Raw genomic sequence first — 16,038 nt, 5'->3', positions numbered from 1 at the left:
GAAGGTATCTGGGCAAGGACTTACTTTGTAAAGGACTCTCACTGAAAGCAGATACCGGTAAGAGCCACCAAATCAAGGGCTCCCAGCTTTCGGAGGCGTGAGGGGCTCTTTCTAGCTTGGATGAGCTCAGGGAGGCCTCAGTAAAGGATGCGGCATTTGAAAGACAGCCTTGGGAAGCGACTAGAGTAACCCGCATGTCAGCCTTTTCCCACTTGGAAAGGTCACCTTCGCCTCGCGCACGCAGGGAGGGGGACGGTTTCGGCTGCAGGCCTCCCCAGCCTCCCCAGCCTGCTCTCCTGCCCACGGATCCCAGCCCTGCCGCCGTTCCTGGAACATTCTGCTGGAAAGCATCTCCCAGCTGGGACACTTCTCCCTGGGCCCGGCCACGCACACAAGGGGGGCTGGGCAGGCCCTGCTTCTCTCCATTAGTCTGTTTCTTTGTTCTTCGTAACACCACTATTTTACATATATATAAGCATATATATGTGGATAATACTTTCATATATATGTGTATGTGTGTATATATATATCAACTGTTACGTAGGATCGCAGTACCCAAAGGACATTGACATAATAGAGGAGCACAGATATTTAAAACCTTAATGTGACCTTCACCCTAGTACAAGGGAAAAAACGCTCAACCAAGTTGTACCCACACAGGGAACGCCCTCCTGGGGTCCCCCAGCTCCTAGCCATGCTCTCCCGTTTGGGGGTGTGTTCCTCGTTGTGAATCCTCTTCTACTCTCCCTCCAATGAGTCTTTTTTAAAAAATATTTGTTTTATTTTATTTATTTGGCTGCACCGGGTCTTATCTGCGGCACGCAGGATCTTTTTAGTTGAGGCATGCATGTGGGATCTAGTCCCCTGACCAGGGATTGAACCCGGCTCCCCTTCACTGGGAGCAAGAAGTCGTAACCATGGGACCACCAGGGACCACTCCTCTTCCCCTAGCGGCCTCTGTACGTAGTGAGTTGTTGACAATCCTCCTTATTCTATTGATAACTCATTGGAAAGCTGTGGGGTTTCTTTCCAATTCGGCCTCCACCATGGGCACATCCGCCTTTCCCAAGGATAAATATTAATTATCAGAGATATTACACTCTAAACCCAGAAGGTAGAAGAGAAGTATTTTTCTTACATCCCCAATGCTTTCAAAGCCTCCTCTCTACGTGTAATGAACACCTCATATCATTTACTTTTGATCAGTGTACGCGCGCCCACCCTTTCAAACTAGGACCCCCTAGAGCCTGCTGGAAATAAGAAGTGGGCCCATTTTCCAGCGTTATGCCTCTTAAGAACTGCCCTCATGACTACACTAAGACCTAACAGGGGCTTTGTAATTAGTTCTTGAAGAGCGAGATTCAATTACCTAGCCAGCCAAGAGCATTCTCTTCCCCAGACTCTGAATGGAGAGAAAAAGGATGGTTTTGTTTCTCTAGTAACATAAGATTTTACACTGAGAGATGAGAGTTGGAGCATGAGGTCTGATATTCAAGGTGGAAAGAACAGCGTGAGCATAGCACAGAGGTTGAAAATAATGCGTATAACCTACGGTTTAAATGAACATTGTTTAGAAATGTGAAAGCAATGAACTGTGGGTGTATACCTAGCAGGCACCAGATTATAGGCGATGTTTAATTATTTCCTTTAAAGATTGATTTTGTATTTTTAAAAATTACATGCTGCTGATTTAGAGAAGGATATTAACTCACTGGAATAGAATCACAAAAATCCATTTGTTTTTCCAGTTTCTGCTGCTACTTGGGTTAACTCCTTTCCCCGCCCCTACTTGATAGTGGATTCCCTTCATGACATCATGGTTGAATTCCATAACTTTTTGGTCCGTTTGGGTTATTCTGTCAGTCTGGTTTCCTTTCTCAGACTCCGTGTTGTTTATTTTAAAATTGCTAATTTCACGGTCATTCCAAAGTCCTCTTCCACCATCCCCCAGCTCTTCCCCCAACTACAGGGGCCAAACTCAACAACAGCACCTTAGAACAGGGAGGGTGGTACACACCAAGCTGATGTTGGGGCCCTGGGGAGGGAGAGGGGTGGAGCTTCTCCTTCCTGGCTGTCCAGTGGGAAAGTTGCTTCTTTCTGTTGGCTGCTGTTTCCTCTCTAACACTCAGTAGCCAGTAGCCATTGGTTCTGCTTGAGTGTCAAGTTTCCAAGAGAATGTTGGTTACTTCGGGGAGGTTGTCTGTTGGTGCTTCAGGGAGCCCGAGGCGGCCCTGCCCCCTGCACGTTTCCCTGGATTCAACTCCTAGTTGTGATGTGTTCCTCACCCTCCTCCCAGTAGCCACTCCAGACTGTCTCCGCATCCCATCTTGTTTATGGGGCCACCATGCCAGGTTTCAAGCTGTCTGGAGCTTTCTCCTTCACGCCTGGCCAGGAAACACACAGGTTTGCCACGTGAAATGAGGAGATCACTGGCTCCCTACTGGCATACCCTTCTGCCCTCTGCACCTCTGACAGGAGGCATCGTCTCGTCCCCTTTCGACCAAGATGATCTCCAGTCCCCAACCTAGTGGACGGAGAGGAGGCTCAGGCACTTTCCTGAACCCCCTTGATCCTCCTGGTTGCTCTCCCTCTTAGCGTTGTGGAGAACAGGCTGGAGCTCCTTTTCACCAACGTGACACTCCTTCAAAATGCCACCTCCTCTCCCTCTCGCCTCCTTTCATGTTGCCGTTGTGTGTGAGGAGTGGGTGGGTGGTACTCTCGTTACTGAATGGCATCCTTCTACACGCCCTGAAGGAAGGGGGCTGACCACAGAGCTGGTGGTCCTAGCAAGTGAGAAGGTGGGGTGCCTCGTAACAGCTGTTTTCAGCCGTGGACCTGAGTAGCCAATTGCAATAGGTGGCAACTGACAACCCCGTGTTACTGTTATGACCACCCTTCAAAGATATGCGTATCCCCTCCTACAATTTGGTTCGGATGTCAGAACTGATGATGCCACACACTCACCAAGAAGGTATGAAAAGTTTTATTACTTAGGGATTTGAGGTCTCTGGGGAGAGCAGAGCAGGACTCTTAAGTAGACCCCAAATAACTTCAGAGATGGAGGAAGGGAGCCAGGCCTGGGTTTTTCAGGCAGTTAAGGAATGGGGGCCAGGGTGAGAGTTCTCAGGCAGGGGCAGGGGCTAGCTGGGTTTCATTCTCCTGCTGGCGCCAAGGAGGCTTTCTTATCAGTTTCCCCAGATGTGGGGTACAAGGGGTAGAGCTTAAAAATTGTCAGTCGTTGAACATAAAAAACGGGGCCCACAAGCACATGAAAAGATGCTCAACATCACTAATTATTAGAGAAATGAAATCGAAACCACAATGATGTATCCCCTCACTCCGGTCAGAATGGCCATCATCAAAAAGTCTATGAATAATAAATGCTGGAGAGGGTGTGGAGAAAAGGGAACCCTCCTCCACTGTTGGTGGGAACGTAAATTGGTGCAGCCGCTATGGAGAACAGTATGGAGGTTCTTCAAAAAACTAAAAACAGAGTTGCCATATGATTCAGCAATCCCACTCCTGGGCATATATCCAGAGAAAACTCTAATTCGAAAAGATACATGCATCCCAGTGTTCATGGCAGCACTATTTACAATAGCCAGGTCATGGAAGTGACCTAAATGTCCATCGACAGATGAATGGATAAAGAAGATGTGGTGTATATATGCACAATGAAGTACTACTCAGCCATAAAAAAAAAATGAAATACTGCCATTTGCAGCAACGTGGATGGACCTAGAGATTACCATACTAAGTGAAGTAAGTCAGAAAGAGAAAGACAGGGCTTCCCTGGTGGCGCAGTGGTTGAGACTCTGCCTGCCGATGCAGAGGACACGGGTTCGAGCCCTGGTCTGGGAAGATCCCACATGCCGCGGAGCGACTAGGCCCGTAAGCCACAACTACTGAGCCTGCACGTCTGGAGCCTGTGCTCTGCAGCAAGAGAGGCCGCGATAGTGAAGAGGCCTGCGCACCGCGATGAAGAGTGGCCCCCGCTTGCCACAACTAGAGAAAGCCCTCACACAGAAACGAAGACCCAACACAGCCAAAAATATAAATTAATTAATTAATTAAAAAAAAAAAGAAAGAGAAAGACAAATATCATATGATACCACTTATATGTGGAATCTAAAATATGACACAAATGAACTTATCTATGAAACAGAAACAGACTCAGAGACATAGAAAACAATCTTATGGTTACCAAAGAGAAAAGGGGGGAAGGATAAATTAGGAGTTTGGGATTAACATATACACACTACTATATATAAAATAGATAAACAACAAGGACCTACTATATAGCACAGGGAACTATATTCAATATATGGTAATAAACTGTAATAGAAAATAATCTGAAAAATAATATATATATATATATATATATATATATATATATATATATATATATACACATATATGAATCACTTTGGGGGAATTCCCTGGTGGTCCAGTGGTTAAGACTCTGAGCTTCCAATGCTGGGGGCCCGGCTTTGATACCTGTTCAGGGAACTAGGACCCCACAAGCTGCACTGTGCAGCCAAAAAAAAACAAACAAAAAACCGAATCACTTTGCTGTGCGCCTGAAACTAACACAATATTGTAAATCAACTATACTTCAATTAAAAGCGTTTGAAAAGAACGGGGCCAGATTCTTCATTACAGTTACTTAGACATTAGAGAAAACTCAGATGGCTGCTCTTCAAAGTCATCGCTGCGGAAAGCTGGTCTGGTCCTCCAAGGAGCAGAAACCAAGATGGGATTAACTGTGCAAGGGTTTTTAGGAAAAATGCCTGCGGGGGAAAAAAAAATAGGGAGCAGACCAGACAAGCTGGAAGAGCCGCCATCAGACTGTGACACACAAGTTTGACCTTGAGTGAAGGACAGAAGAAGAGAAGGTTTGATGGAAATGTCCTAGGCTGCCATGTCATCTGCAAAAGGATCAGCAAAGTCTGGGGATGTTTCTGTGCTGAGGTCGGCCATCCCAGGAGTCCCCGCCAGGAGGGGGTCTGCCTTCGTGCCCCTGCTGCATGCGGGTCTGAGCTGGGGGGAGCCCTGGCCTTCGTGTGCCCAGGTGGCTTCCCTGGCTCTGCAGCTGGGCCCCTGTCAATTGTCCTTCCTATAGGTGGAAGACCGGGAGGCAGTCTCATGTCCACCCCATACAGACACCTAGTCCAATGATTGTTTCATCGCTAAAATCATTTTGCAGCTCCTTTTCAGGGAGATGTCTTCACGGGATAGTATAGAAGCAATGAAAGGGCAGAGAGTTTCATAGCTTTTAAAAAGACCCTTTACTCTTGACCAAAACCAGCATCGGGCAGCTAGAGTACCCCTCTTAGTACTTATCTGTGTGGATTTGGCTATTGCACACACACACACACACACACACAAAGAATCTGCACTTAAATGATAAAAGTCATCATTAACGACATCCCAAGGAATATGCCACAGTATCTGAAGGCAGTATCTGAATTAAAAGGAACAATTCCAGACACCTGTTGAACAATGGTAACATCGTAAGAATAATTGTACTGCCTTCCAACGTGACTTCACTGAGGTGGACCGTTCTCAGCATATATAGGATTTCGGGGACAATAGTGAAAATTAAAAATAGCTCTGCTTTATACCTTCATTTCTCCTCTGTGTGTGCACGGACAGACGGGTATGTGTGGGAATTATTCACCATAAAGCTGATGAATGGACTCTTCCAAAGCTCTGTGCTTAATTTTGTATTTTTGTTAATATTTGTACTTTTTATTAATATTAATATTTGTACTTTTTATTAATATTAATATTAATATTTGTACTTTTATATTCTTTTTATTTTCAGAGGGAGATTCCCAAATTTTATAACTTTTAGGATCCACAAAGCCTTCATCCACCCCAGGAATGTGTATTTGTGTCTGCACATCCTGGCTGTGTTTGTGTGTATTCCTATGGCTTCCTTTCCCCCATCCTCACACTTGGGTGCATATGGTTCTCCAGATGGGGTAATGCTCTCCTTCACACATGTTTTTAAATGTCTTTGGATTGTTTAACAAAAAGAAGTTAAAGGGTAAAAGAGGAAAAAACCTGCTTAGACAAATCTCTGAACCAAAGTGAGGGATGGAGGAGGGACATTTTTCTTTCCCTCCCAGGGAAAGTTTCCAGTTTAGTCAAAGTTCAAGCTTCAAGTTTCCACTGTAGTCAAATTTGGGGGAAATGATCTCTTTCTTCAGGCCACTAGAGGGCACCAGTGTGCAGACAATTGTCAGGTTTGGGAGGGGTGCTGAGCTCCACGGAGCAAGAGGGAAGGTGACTCTCACATTCCCATAGCCACCGAGTCCCTTTTCCTTTTCAAAACACCTCTTCCTACACTCAGGATGTTTCTTTCTGGATCTGAATCATCCTAGTATTTCCTCCTCGCCTACCCTCCTACGAGACTACACACCCCTCTCCTCCAGATTCCTTGTTGTCGTGACCATCATCTCTGTGGATGAAGGTTAAAGGACCCCCAGGAGCATAGACCAGGAAGACCTATGGGTCCCGGAAAGAACACTGAAATTATTATCAGGAGACCTGGACTCAAGTCCCAGATCTGTCATTGGCTGTGTGATCTTGAGAAAATCACTTTACCTCTCTGAACCTCTGTGTGCTTATCTGCAAAATGGGAGGGAGAGTCCTCTAAAGTTCTTTGTGTTTCTGAGAAAAAGACTGGATATAGTTAAGCATCCTCCTTTGAAGGCAAAAGCCTTGTTCTTTCCTGTCATGCTGAAAACCTCTCCTTCTAAAATTCTAAAACCTGCTTCCTTAGTATTCTTCATCAACTCCTGATGAATAAAATTTCAAATTAAGGACTTCTTTGGGTTTCCAGGCCAACATATAAGGAACTTGGACTTCTACTCTCCCACCCACACAACAGGAGAAAATATGAACAAACTGAAAATCAACAACTCTTCTTAGATCAATCAGAAAACTGACATCACAGGGCAAACTGCTACCCGCCCCCCTCCTGCCAAATGGAAGAGACAGACAGGTAGACAAAGAATCACACCTTACTGGAGCTGAAGACCAGGAGAAGAAAACTCTGCAGGAACCAGTACTGGGTTCCTTTTATCTAGTTTACAACATCAAACTTGCAACAAAAAATGACAAAGCATACTAAAAGACAAAAAACAGAACAAAACAAAAAACGACACAGGTTGAAGAGACAGGGCAAACATCAGAACCAAACTCAAGTGTGGCAGAGATGTTGGAATTAGCAGACTGGGAATTTAAAATGACTATGATTAGTATTCCAAGGGCTCTAATGGAAAAAGTAGACAACATGCAAGAACAGATTGGCAGATTGGTAATGGAAGCTGTGAGATGGAAACTCCAAGAAAGAATCAAAAGGAAAGGCTAGAGATCAAAACACCATGACAGGAATGAAGAACGCCTTTGATGGACTCATCAATAAACTGGACTCAGCTGAGGAAAGAATCAATGAGCTTGAAGACATCAATAGAAACTTCAAAAACTGAAGTTCAAAGAGGAAAAAGAAGGAAAAAGATAGAACAAAATACCGAAGGGCCGCAGGACAATAACAAAAGGGGTAATGTACATGTATTAGGATTACCAAATTAAAGACTTCCTCTCTCATCTATTCATAACCACGTCACTTACATAGCTACATCACTCTACCCTGCAAAACCCAGAGCTGAACTAAGAAACCATGGTTTTGCTTGTAACTCCTAACATTGCCACACCTTATTAAATTATCTCTGTTTAAACAATGAAAGACTTCCCGAGGGATGGGTGAGAATTTGAGGCAGGGGAAAGGGGCTTACCTGGTTTGTCTGTAACCTCTTTGGACACATTAAACTGGGCTTGAAGTGACCTCCATCTTCTCCCATCTTCTGCTCGAATCTCCTACTCCTCAAAAGACAGCTCGTTCAAACCACTGGATTGTGACCAGTGAGCTGATATTTCTTCATGGTATCAACTGGAAAGTCATATCCCGTTTCCAATGGAGCTTTGCCTGGAGCTGGAGAAAAATTGGACCAGAGAGTTTGGAGTAGCATGTGGAGAGGTAACTTCCTTGCTGTCTCTCCAAGGTCACAGGCTTGAGGTCTGCTGACTATACTTATTTCTCCTGTTCCATCACTTTCTCTTTATTTTAATCACCTTCATTATAAATGTCCTCATAAAAGTCCTGCCACCTTCCATCCTCGTTGCTACCCAACCCCAGTCCCATCTGCATCCTGCTTAGGATTCTGCAGTAGCATCCTTCTTGAGAGGGACATTCAAAGCCATCTAAGTGAGTGGATCTCTCGCTGCACCCCCGCGACCCTTTCCTTTCTAACCAGCCACCATGTTCGTGCAACACTGAGCTGTTTGTCGTTATCACAACCCAAGGCATCTTACTTCCTTGTCCTTACGTATGCTGCTCCCTCTGCTGGAAAGATTTCTCTCCACTCTTGGACTAGGTTATCAACATCTTGCTCTAAGATTCAGCTCAAGTGCCCCTTCCACCAGGAAGTCTTCCCTGAGAAGCCAGTCCAGGTTTCATGCCTCTCCTAGTTTCTCCCCCATAACACAGGCAGACCTCTGCTATGCCACTTCCCTGGACTATCATTGCTTCCCTAGTCACCTTCAAGTGCCTGCAGGGCAAGAATTGTGTCCCTTTCTCTAAGCTTATTATCTAGTACAATATATGGAACATGGTTTGTTACATGAATAAAAGTATGAAATCGTTGACAGAATGTAAAAATCTCAAAAATATATTGTGAAAAGAAGGTGAATGTGGATCATGAGGGAGAAGAAAAGAAAAAGAAGAAAAGCAAAGCAGAAAAGAAAGTAGGCAGGAAAGTTCTATGTACTGTTTTAAACATAATAATTGGAGGAATTAACATTTCAGTCCTGGTTCAGACTGTTAAGGAAATACAGTTTAAGAAATGCCTTTTGAAATGCATTTTTGAAAAACCTTAAAGATAAGAATCAGTAGAGCTTAAAACGAAATACGTCTTTCAAAATGCTAAATCCACTTGTCAAGCCAGAAAGCAAAGAAAACATAAAAAGGTGGAAAGCATAGAAAAAGATGACAGAACAAAGATCAAACATAGGAGTTGTATCAATAAAAGCAAATGGATCAAGCTTTTCTATTAAAAGACAAAACCAATGGGGTCAAAACCCCAAACCTGAGTATGTACTGTCTACAATTTACACACTTAAAATAAAATGATCCAAACAGACTAAGATAAAAGCATGGGAAAAGACATGGCTGAAGTATTAAAAAGGAAAAATATGGAAAATGGAAGTTACCATATTAATAGAAGACAAAGTAAAAAAATCTAAGGTAAAAGACATTATATGAGACAAAGTTTTTTGTTTTACTTTTTAATTAATTTAATGTTTTAATCAAAAAAAGTTAAACATGGGCACAGTCTAAATTTTTTTTACTTCTAAAAGGATATAACAAATATGTCAGGTCCTTATCCCTCATCCCCATCCAACATTCTAAAGGCAACATTTTTCAGTTCTTTTGGCTGTTTCTTATATGTAAGAAACATGTTAAAATTAATGGACATAAACAGACTTCAGTTGATCAATGATATTAGCTTCTTATATTGCCAGCAAAGGATTTTTTGTATACCCATTTTACTCTGCTCTCACTCTTCTGTTGTAGTTATATCACAATTTGGAGGTTTGTCCATATCCACTATTGTATCAGTTAGGAATGTGCTTGGCTGCAAGTAACAGAAAACACACCTAGCAATGGCTTTCAGGCAGTCAAAAGCTGATGTGGTGGTTTTAAGATGTCCTTAGGGACCCAGGCTTTTTTTATTTTTCTGTTCTCCCATTTTAGGCTCTTAGTTTTTGCCCTCATGGTCACAAGACAGCTGCTACACCTCCAATGTTGCACCTATGTTTCAGGGAAGGAAAAAAAAAGGAAGGAAGAAGGGAAGCCAGAGGAGAAAGAAAAAGAAATAGTTTCCGAGGAACACTTAGCTCATGTCTCATTAGCAGGCTCTGTGTCACACACCTCCAACTGCAAGGTAATCTAACATTGCAAGAATTTTTAGATAGGCACATCACTGCCTGAACAAAATTGAGGTTTGGAATCAAGGAAGAAAGGAGCGTAGACACTGGCAAGGTAACCAACAGTGTGTGTCACAGGTGTTTTTATTATTATCTCTATGTAAATAGTGCTAACTGCTTAACCAATAATTGTTGTAGGTGTTTTCTTTCTTGTACATCTTTTTGTTTTGCCTGGAGTCAGAGCTTGCCTCATTATTTTTCATTTGCTTAAGGTTTTTTTTCCCCTTGAACTTGTGGCTAACTTTTCCCATAAATACCAAAAGCTCTGTGAGATATCTCTCAACATTATCTTCATGTGCTTAAATCCGTCAGATAATCTATCATTTCGAACCTTTTTCAGGAGACATCACTACTTGAGCCCTCCATCCTTCTGCTCCATCTCTAGGTTTGAAGCCACACTGTCAGCTGGGACATCCCTCCATCCCCTTTCCCCACTTTTCTGAGTCTTTGGTCTTTCATTTTCTTGAATTATGATCTAATTTTGTTGGAGTATATCCTTTAGTTGCTTTCTGGAAGGAAAAAAAGAGAAAAAGACATATGCTAGTTTATATATATATTTTTTAGACTTTTGCATTCCTATCCTAACACTTAATTGCAAATCTTGCCAGTCTAGAATTCTAGGTTGGAATTAGTTTCTCTCCAATTTTTAAAGTCTTTGCCGCATTGCTTTTTTGAAGTCCAGTGCCATTCTGGTTACTGATTTTTGCTTGTGCCCTGTTTCCCACCCCACCTTTCATGTTTTTAGGTTCTTCCCTTTATCTCAGTATTCTAAAATTTCACTATTGTGTGTATTGATGTATTTTATCACCCACTGTGCTGAGCATCTGGTAGGAAGTAATCTGGAACCGTTTATCCTTCAGTTCTGGGATGGTTAGTTTTATTATTCCTTTAATAATATCTTCCCCTACACTGTCTTGATATTTGTTTTCAGAAACTGTGACAAAATTAGGAATTGGATTCTTTCCTTTTGTCTATTTCTTTATAATTTTAATCTAATTTCTTGAAGAATTTTCTACTTTGTTTTCCAAACTCTACTGAACTTTTCATCATGGTTTTCACATTTTTAATTTCCAAAGACTGCTTCTGCTTCACTGATCACTGCTCCCTGTCCCCATTATAAACAGGTTTGTTTCATAGATGCACAATATTTTACTATTTCTGAGCATACTGATTACAGTTTCTTTAAAGTTTAAAGAAATGAAACTTTAAAACTCTCTGCATTATTTTCACTTCTGCTGATTTTGTTTTGATTCCTCTCTTTTGTATCAGAAGCCTTCTTCGGAGGTCTCGTGATTCTCTGCTCTTCATATTTAAGAGTGAAGCACTGAATAACTAATTGAAAACTACATCCGTGGGAGTTATTGACTTCACTGTATGGTAAACAAGTGGCCACCTAGGTTTTCCTTTGGGAATCGAATGTCAATGTGGGTAGGTCTTTTCTTTGGCTGTGTGTAGAAGGATTCGGTTTCTCCAGCCTCCCTCCCAGAATTCTGTGGCTGATAGGAAATGTTCTTACCATTCTATGAACAGACTTTGAAACCTTATTCCCCTATGTTCAGACCTCCACCTCACCTGGCCCTACTCTATGGTCAGTGTATCTGAGTTTAAAGGCTCTCAGGTGCAATTTTTGAAAAAGTATTTTTCTCTTGCTTTATATTGGGGATAATTGCTGACTATATAGGATAGTGGTAGGCAGGGTAGGGGACACTGGATCTAATTGCTTCTTGTAAAGACTTTCAAATAACCCTCTGGTTGTCAACACTACCTCACCCCTGGTTTCTTTGGTATTTGCTTTCTCTAATTCCAGAGGCTTTCCAGCTCTCAGCCAGGCAATATTTCCTGCTTCTCACCAGTTTCCCCTCTGCCATAAGTGGGATAAACCTTTCTCTCATTGCTAAGCCATTTAAAAGTCATCCATTCATGCTCCCTTTTCATGTAACAATATTGTTTGGGGTTGTACAAGTCTTCTGCTTTCATCAAAGATGGAATTTGGCTTTCAGTTTCTCCTTGTTGTTTGGAATGATTTTGAAAAGAAATGAAAACCAAGCCACCTTTTCTCTATGATTTTAAAACTGGAAGCCTTATTTTGTTTTGACAAAAGTTACAACTCACAGAGAATGTGTCGCTGATAACAAACTTTTATCTGGGTAATAATGCTGCATCAAAATACATAAAAACAAAATATTTGCTATTCATGGAGAAATTGACAGAATTAGAATGGTGGTGAGGAAGTTATTATACTTCTTTAAATCTTTGACAGATCAATAGGCAAAAATAGGGAGGTTGAAGATCTGAATAATATAATTAATTCATTTGATTTAAAAGATACGTTTCACAAAAGACCCCGAATAGCCAAAGCAATCTTGAGAAAGAAAAACGGAGCTGGAGGAATCAGGTTCCTGCACTTCAGACTATACTACAAAGCTACAGTAATCAAGACAGTATGTTACTGGCACAAAAACAGAAATATAGATCAATGGAACAGGGTAGAAAGCCCAGAGATAAACCCACGCACATATGGTCACCTTATTTTTGATAAAGGAGGCAAGAATATACAACGGAGAAGAGACAGCCTCTTCAGTAAGTGGTGCTGGGAAAACTGGACAGCTACATGTAAAAGAATGGTATTAGAACACTCCCTAACACCATACACAAAAATAAACTCAAAATGGTTGAAAGACCTAAATGTAAGGCTAGACACTATAACACTCTTAGAGGAAAACATAGGCAGAACACTCTATGACATAAATCACAGCAAGTCCTATTTGACCCACCTCCTAGAGAAATGGAAATAAAAACAAAAATAAACAAATGGCACCTAATGAAACTTAAAAGCTTCTGCATAGCAAAGGAAACCATAAACAAGACAAAAAGACAACCCTCAGAATGGGAGAAAATATTTGCAATTGAAGCAACTGACAAAGGATTAACCTCCAAAATCTACAAGCAGCTCATGCAACTCAATATCAAAAAAACAAACAACCCAAACCAAAAATGGGCAGAAGACCTAAATAGACATTTCTCCAAAGAAGATATACAGATCGCCAACAAACACATGAAAGAATGCTCAACATCACTAATAATTAGAGAAATGCAAATCAAAACTACAATGAGGTATCACCTCACACCAGTCAGAATGGCCATCATCAAAAAATCTACAAACAATAAATGCTGGAGAGGGTGTGGAGAAAAGGGAACCCTCTTACACTGTTGGTGGGAATGTAAATTGATACAGCCACTATGGAGAACAGTATGGAGTTTCCTTAAAAAACTAAAAATAGAACTACCATATGACCCAGCAATCCCACTACTGGACGCATACCCTGAGAAAACCATAATTCAAAAAGAGACATGTACCACAATGTTCATTGCAACACTATTTACAATAGCCAGGACATGGAAGCAACCTAAGTGTCCATCGACAGATGAATGGATAAAGAAGATGTGGTACATATACACAATGGAATATTACTCAGCCATAAAGAGAAATGAAATTGAGTTATTTGTAGTGAGGTGGATGGACCTAGAGTCTGTCATACAGAGTGAAGTAAGTCAGAAAGAGAAAAACAAATACCGTATGCTAACACATATATATGGAATCTAAAAAAAAAAAAAAAAATGGTTCTGAAGAACCTAGGGGCAGGACAGGAATAAAGACGCAGAGGTAGGGAATGGACTTGAGGACACAGGGAGGGGGAAGGGTAAGCTGGGATGAAGTGAGAGAGTGGCATGGACATATATACACTACCAAATGTAAAATAGATAGCTAGTGGGAAGCAGCCACATAGCACAGGGAGATCAGCTCTGTGCTTTGTGACCACCTAGAGAGGTGGGATAGGGAGGGCGGGAGGGAGATGCAAGAGGGAAGAGATATGGGGATGTATATATGTGTATAGCTGATTCACTTTGTTGTAGGGCAGAGGCTAACACACCATTGTGAAGCAACTATACTCCAATAAAGATGATAAAAAAGAAAAAATCAAAACTGCCAGGAGTAAAAGAAAAGTAGCCAAGGGACTTCCCTGGTGGTCCAGTGTTTAAGACTTTGCCTTACAATGCAGGGGGTGTGGGTTCGATCCCTGGTTGGGGAACTAGGATCACACATGCCTCACAGCCAAAGGAAAAAAAAAAAAAAACCAAAACATAAAATAGAAGCAATATTGTAACAAATTCAATAAAGACTTTAAAAATGGTCCACATCAAAAAAATCTTAAAAAAAAAAGTAGCCAAAAGAATAATTTCTTGGGACTTCCCTGGTGGTGCAGTGGTTGGGAGTCCGCCTGCCAATGCAGGGGACACGGGTTCGAGCCCTGGTCCGGGAAGATCCCACATGCCGCAGAGCAACTAAGCCCATGAGCCACAACTACTGAGCCTGTGCTCTAGAGCAACAAGAGAAGCCACTGCAATGAGAAGCCCACGCACGGCAACGAAGAGTAGCCCCCTCTCTCCGCAACTAGAGAAAGCCCGTGCACAGCAATGAAGACCCAATGCAGCCAAAAATAAATAAATAAATAAATAAAATTAAAAAAAAAAAAAGAATAATTTCTTGATTAGATTTGGAAATGGTAACATGTATGTAATATATAATGCATATATTTATAAAATATCTACCTATAGGCATATGTATTATATATATAAAATGCATACATATATATTATATATGTGTGTATATATAATGTACATATGGTATGTATAGATATATTAGTCTGTGTTTTAAAAAATTGGGGTATAAATTACACACAGTGCAATTTTAAAATCTTAAGCTTGATGAATTATTTTTTGTTGAGGTGTGGTTGATTTGCAATGTTGTGTTAGTTTCTGGTGTACGGCAGGGTGATTCAGTTATACATATACATATATATCTATAATTTTTCAGATTCTTTTCCATTATAGGTTAATGCAAGATATTGAATATAGTTCCCTGTGCTATACAGTAAATAAATAAATAAAAGATATGTTTCAAACTCTGTACTTCACAGAGAATAACAAGAAACAAAATACAAACCTCAGTGATGGATCCAAGACCACATGAGAATGTGTTTCATGATGAAGTTGGCATTTCAGATCAGTAAATAAGGGGTAGGTTATTCAACAAATGGTGTTGGGAAAACTGGCAAATGATCTGGAAATAAAGAGAAAGAGACTAATGACTTTGGTCTTTTAGTTATTGCTGCCAATTCTTGGCAGGCAGTTTGACTACTGGGGCTTTCCCCAAAGAGTCCTCGTTCCCTGGTCTTTTGCACGCCACTATAGGGTACTTTCTAGGCATTCCAAAGAATAATCAGAATTAAGCCATTTGACTTCCTCTGGTGACTTAAATGGCTGTGCTATTTTGAAAGCCAAGAGGTCCTTCATACTTTGCCCCTCTTAGGTGATTGCCTTGCATGCATTTGATAGCATGGAACTGCACATTGGATTCTTCCACCATGAGTTCGGAGGGGGCTAGCACATGGGCTGAGAAGGTTGGGAACCCCACATTACTGAGCAAAGGTAGCTTTCTATTGTCAAGCCTTCATAAAGCCCTCTAATGCTGTCTGAGGACTCTCCTGGGGCTCCTCCAGCTATTCCACTGCCTTCTGAATGCTCCCAGCTTTGAAAAGGCCTTCCAGAGAGCCTGCCTTCTTTCTGCATGCCCTTTCCCTCCATCCAGAAGGGATGTGCAAAATATTTATCAACTTTCATTGTGTCATTGGCACCATGAATGATGGAATATCCATCAGTCTAGAAACTAGGTGTAATTAACCAGCCAGACCTGTGCCTAGTAGGTGAACATCAGCTCTCTCTGTACTAGAGACAGTCCTCCTACAATTCTCCCAGGAGCATTTCCCCCAAACTTCATTTTGTTTGAGGTGTTACAGTCTCTCTTAATTTTTTCCTCCTTTATCCCTTTGAATTTATTGTATGGTTGTCACTGCCTTCACTGACATGTCTGCCTGATACTAATTTTCCCAGTTTGATTTACTATGAAAGTCTCTTGAGCCA

At 41.6% G+C, this 16,038-nt stretch overlaps 1 protein-coding gene across 12 annotated transcripts in view; it reads right to left on the bottom strand.

Annotated features, from left to right (window-relative positions):
• ADPRM (ADP-ribose/CDP-alcohol diphosphatase, manganese dependent) overlaps positions 1–16,038 on the bottom strand; it is a 384,694-nt gene that overhangs the window by 50,817 nt on the left and 317,839 nt on the right. For 9 of the 12 annotated variants that reach the window (XR_009499606.1, XR_009499605.1, XR_009499607.1 and 6 more), the window contains exons 7-9: positions 15,062–15,178; positions 10,388–10,565; positions 7,806–8,002 (exon numbers count right to left, since the gene is read on the bottom strand). The gene's annotated coding sequence lies outside the window, so the exon portion shown is untranslated. Of the gene's footprint in view, positions 1–7,805; positions 8,003–10,387; positions 10,566–15,061; positions 15,179–16,038 lie in introns of those variants that run through there. The other 3 variants (XR_009499615.1, XR_009499614.1, XR_009499616.1) reach the window with 3 other exon arrangements.

Source organism: Balaenoptera ricei, chromosome 20, assembly GCF_028023285.1.
Source record: "Balaenoptera ricei isolate mBalRic1 chromosome 20, mBalRic1.hap2, whole genome shotgun sequence".
Classification (NCBI taxonomy): domain Eukaryota; kingdom Metazoa; phylum Chordata; class Mammalia; order Artiodactyla; family Balaenopteridae; genus Balaenoptera; species Balaenoptera ricei.
This window is presented reverse-complemented; position numbering and strand designations above follow the sequence as displayed.